We start from the raw sequence: 6,000 nt of genomic DNA on the forward strand, positions 1-6,000 counted from the left end.
TAACGTAAGATGTCACAACGACCCGCAAATAGCTGGTAAGTAATATGTGCTGTGGAAGGCAGGTTGAACTGATAAGCTATGTATCTCGGGGACAACATAGCCAGATAACAAATAACCACTTTTTATCCGAACTATCAGTCCAGTTAGAATACATGTATATGTATGCATATATGGCTTCCCTGAGTAGATCTACCTATTGATTCCAATGGATTTGGTACGTCTGTTCTTTCAATATTGAAACACAGACACACTCACATTGCACATTACACATATTGTACAAACATACACGTATACACACATTGCACATACACACATTGCATATACACTGAACACTCATTTTCCTTCGTAGCGTTATGAGCTATATATTCGTCCTAGAATGGTGCTATATAAGTGGAATATTATTAATATATTTTACAGATTAAGAGAAGGTTCAGGTGATCCTGGCAGTCACGTCGGTAAAGCTCATTACCAGCTCAGGCAAATTATAAGTTGTCTAATTTACTATTTTGTCTTCCCTTGCCTATGGAAACAATCTGTTATTATTCCAATCCAATGTATACGTGGTTGTCACTTTATCAGTGTTATACATGTATACAGTACAATTACTGTGTGGTGAGCCATAATCCTACTTAACATGTGTTTTCGTTACTGATGAGATGTTCTCACACCCGCCAAATCCTAATTAACAAGTGTAGTGACACGCATCCCTAGTGCTTTGGTGGGAAATTAGTTTAGTCAATTCACATTAAATGCCTTCCGAGAGATTAATGATGAATACAGCACTGACGGGACACATACATATGCACGTGTGCACAGATTTCACCTACCTACCAACCTACCCACCCACCCACCTGGACCAATGAAGCAATAGGGAATATTAATAGCAGTGAATACTAATAACGGTGAATATATCATCATCTGTTCGGTCCTGCCTATATATGATAGGTGTGTATCTCCACCAGTTGAGTGTGCATCAGATTTTCGTCATTCCAATGAGTAACGGAGGTAGACGTGCTGGCTCCTTCTGGGCAGATCAGCTGAGTGCTACCCGTCTTTCATATATAATTTACATGCATTGTTCCATGGGCTACTATATTCCCTGTGGTTATTCACGTGACCTGAACAACACAAGCGTTACGCCACTCGCTGAAGTATAAGTATTCGGTTTAACTCGCAAAGGTGCATAACACGGTACTACAAGTTTGTACAGTTTCATTACATAGGAATTTCTTAGTGTGTCATTTTTACAGGTTGACCAACACTGCGCACGGGGTAAGTGCGCTTGTTTGAGCTTTGTTTCGTATTGTTTCATTATGTTCCGACCATCACGAAGACACTCCACCACCCTTTGAACTTCTCAGTCCCACAAGTTTTCTGGTGGACATGTAGGGGAAAGTTCCAAATTTGATGTATCAGAGACAAGAATTATGTCCGATGGTATTTCCCTATTATACTATACGTTGACGAGTTATTACGTGAATTCATTACAATTTGGATGTAGCCTGTGTATAGCAGGGATTTGTCACAGTCTAGGACATTTATCAATCAAGGAGAGAGAGAGTTTCATTGTCATGCTGCGTATAATTTAATATTTCTTGTATTCATATATTGATGTAATGGAGAGGTATTCAAATAAGCCATTACGGCTTGATTTTACCAATCCTTATGTAATTTATGTTGAACTGATTCTGATGTTTCAATACAGATTCTTATATGGCGACACTGGGATATATTATTTATATTTCAATTTATTTTCACGTACATTTTTTCCGCTCTGTGAAACCTTTAAAGCTTGAATCACTGGAAGTTAAAGCTTTAATCACTGATAGTTAAGCTCGAATCACGGATATTTAAAGCCCGAATCACTGGGAGATATAGTCTGAATCACTGGTTGATAAAGCCTGAATCAGGGGTAGTTAAAGTCTGAATTAGTGGTAGTTAACGGCCGTATCACGTGTAGATTGGTGGCAAACGTGTCCAACAGACTGCAATGTCTCAGTTTTGTTTGAAATTTCAAATTCATCTTCTTCGAGAGTCATTTTAGAAGTTGTAAAGATGAAAAAAATAACTATGTGGATAGTCAACTTCATTATTGTAGTGAATACGGCATTTCGGCATAGAAACTATATTTACACTGTGCGCTCACTTTTTTCTTTCAAATTCACATTGAATACAAATATAAATCATACATTACATGTAAATTTAAAACGCCAGAAAATACCAACCTGGTTTATAAATTTTCGTATATAAACAATATTTACTTGCACTCATGCAACAATTAGATCTTTTTCACGCTGTTTGATCATTGTGAGCACTGTGGTCGGAACAAACGGAATTTATATTTTGTTTCAGGTAATAACATGGATATTCACCACGTTATGAAACATTCCATCAATATATCGACCGGACACACAGGTGTATGTCAAAATGTCCATATCACGTGGCATGGTCATATTTGTTGTTTACAGGCTCGAATAGTCCAAAAATGACATCATCAAAGACCTGCGTGAGCGCATTTCGTCAATGGCCTTGGAGAACACTATGGCGGTGACTTCATTTCACCGAGGGTGGGGGTGAATGACTGTGGTGTGACACATATCGGACCGACTGAGGGGTTCAATGACCGCGCACCTTTGGGAAACCGACATCACGCCAACGAACACCTGCGTGACCTCATCAGTTTAGACGTCTGACGTGAAACCAGTTTTTTCCGGTTTCATGTCTTACCTATATAAACCCCATCATGAAATCACCTTGCATCACTTGCCGACTTCCTCTGTGCTACATGTAGACACTTGCCGATTTTGACAAGCACACACACAGACACACACACACACACACACAGACACACAGACAGACAGACAGACACACACACACACACACAGACACACACACACACACACACAGAGCGTAAATGATAATCGCTCACATACCTGAACGGGCGGGCGCCCATTAAGGCATGACGAATCACCACCCACAAGACAGTAATCGCTCTGTTTATGAATACAGAAAACATATGTGTCAGATGCTCGGTTTAAACACGTCACAAGCGCCCGTGAACCTGTGGCGTGTACAGGAAATATGTCATGGCTTAAAGGGCGGTTGTTTATCATCGCGCCTAGGCACTTATCAGATGCTTATCAGACGTCGTAGTTTTAAAACAGAAAACACATTTGCATGGTTTAAACGCGAGCAGTTAATTCGCGCGCATCCGTTAACGCTTTCGCGTGTACACAAAGTGTTTGTCATAGCGTCCCGTTAAACTACCGCATTTTAAATATGTATTAGTGAATCGGCTTTAGTCATGTCTCTGTCGACTGTTTTGAGTGTACGCGTACGAGGGCGCTCGCATTATTACTAGGACGGAATTGTGAACTTGCTCTGGCTAAATAGGATCGAATGAATGCCCCATGATAAGACATTTTAAAACAAACATAAATGAATAACTTGAATACACTCATATATACGTGCGCTTCATCAGATTTCCATCAGGAAAGTGTCAGACAACACATTGGTGTAAATAGTTGCATGTTCCCATGTGCAATGGACAACTCCCTGAGGAGCATCCAATTGACACACACTTTGTGACTAAAGGTGGTTACCACTCATTGAGAAACACAAAAGATATATAGATTTCATGGTTTATTAGCTCTGTTTTCAAATGAGTAAAACTATGGGATAGGAGCACGCCCAATAGTCTACTGTACGTGTCATTGTCCTTCATCATCCTCCTGTCCTTCGCTCTCTGTCTCAGATAGGGTGTCTGTATCATCATCATCATCCTCAGTCAACCCTTCCGCCAAAGCCTTGTATTTGTACAATTTGGAAAACACATCATCATACATATTATTGCTATCATTTACTTCTGTTACTATTCCTTGTGTCTTTGGGCCCAACTGCATATGATACAGATAAGTAATAAAGCGAGCATTCGCCTCCTTAAAACGCGATCTAGGTTAATTTTTTTCAGTCTGGTTTGGATTACGTCCTCGCTGAAACCTCTCGTCGTGTACAGCTGGCGTTTCGCATCCACTACATCTCTATTCAGCTCACGTGTACGTGATTACATTTGGCGGATACCTTGCTCTTCGTGATCAGCCATCGTACTTTTCCTGTTGTTGACATTGCTTGATGATTCATCATCGTAATCATCCTGATCCATTTCAGTACATTGCTTGTCGTGTAAATGTCGTTGTAAGTTATGGTTACTGATAAACACTTCTTGACCACAATAGTCACATTGTGACAGAGGACGTGGTCTCTTCACATCAGAGTTGTCTTGCTCCCATTTCCTTTTAACTTGGGGTATTCCAGGAGAACCCCCATTGGACTTTTCGGGACACAAGTTTCGCCTGTGCTTTTGCAAATCAGAAGGATCTTGAAACGTGAGTCCACAGACATCACAAGATGGCATGGCTGAGAGCTGTTCTTCACACTTCTGCTCACGATGAACGTCGAACTCTGACTGAATCGTCCTAGCTTGGAGGTTTCCTCTTAAACTGAACGCATTAGGACAAAGTCGCAAATGGGGAGGTGTTTGGGGTTTTAGATCAACCAGCAACTGTCCATAAGGCTTCTGGGTAGCCCTTTGAAACTGGTCCATGAAATGGCCTGTGTTACCCGGAGACATTTGCCTCGCCAAAGTCATGATGGATTGTGCATCAATAGGATTATTGAACAGAAGTAGATAATGACAATTTCTTCATTGAGTGGGATCCTTAGTGTAATACAAATTTTGGTTCAAGGCAATGACTGAGAGATTCCGATTATGACTTCCTTCCCTAAACAGATCTGTAATGCGTGGATCTTTGGTCGCTGTGAACATTAAGTCGTCAAGCACAACGACATTCACCACATGAGGGTTCAGAAACTCATCCCTTTCCAGGTCAGTAGGAATGCCTTGATGGAACTCAACGTAGGGATAAACACAACTTTGAATGACATTATACCGGGACCGCCATCGTTTGTAGAGCCATAGAATACGTTCGGGATAAGGTTTAATGTTCAATCTTTCTGAAAGCTGCTTCACCAAGTAGGTTTTTCCACAGGAGGTCGGCCCAGAAACAATCATGGTAAACGGGTGTAAGAGTCTAAATTCGTCCTGGGTATTACTTTCCGATGAATGTGGTTGCACTAGTGTTGGCAATTGCGGCGGCGGCGGCGATGGATTTTCAAAATCATTAATGTGCTTATGTTTCCTGTGTGACAGCATAACATCCTTTCTTGAAAACCGTCTCTGACAATCTGGACATGTTACCTCCATGGTGGTCCAAGTCTAAATGAGTGGCAGACTCTCTGGCAGCTACTTTTATCTAAAAATCTATTTTCATTTTCTTTTTTGACACTGTTTCCGTTGTAGTTCCCCCTGGCTAAATGAACCTTTGCCTTTCTCTATTCAACTTTGCTTTCGCCTGTTCGACCACTTTTTGAGATGGGGTCACGAAATTAATTTTAGGTTGTTGTTCTGAGGTTTGTTTTTGTTTATCTTTCTTCCACTCTGGATCGTACAGTTCTAAAAAGCGATCCACAGACATCATGGCAGATTTTTCTCCTCCATGCATGATGGAATGATAAGGATCTCCTTTCCCTTCAGCCTGTAGCGTGTAAAACCGAGTCCATTTTTCAGCATCGGGTACAAAGAGTTTGTATCGTGGATTATTGATAATGAATACCAAAACGGGAGCGACTTGAGGTGATGTGTCACTGTCACTGGTCCACAACTAAATGATGCAAGATTGTCCTCGTGGTCATTTATATCTTAAATGGCCATCCATGGCTTGGTATAGTATCACTGCTAGTCATATGAAGCCATAGCTCTAAGCCAATGCTTTATTGAATAACCAGGCATTTTGACAAACTGTGGTTTCAAAACAAATGCAACGATAGGCATGTTACTGGAGAAAAGACTCTTCCAAAAGCTGTGTGTCGTCCACAGAGGGTGAACGAATCTTCGTAACACAGCTAGATAGTTATTGCTATCATTTTTCCTCAGGAAACGAC

This window comes from Haliotis asinina, chromosome 14, assembly GCF_037392515.1.
Source record: "Haliotis asinina isolate JCU_RB_2024 chromosome 14, JCU_Hal_asi_v2, whole genome shotgun sequence".
Lineage (NCBI taxonomy): Eukaryota > Metazoa > Mollusca > Gastropoda > Lepetellida > Haliotidae > Haliotis > Haliotis asinina.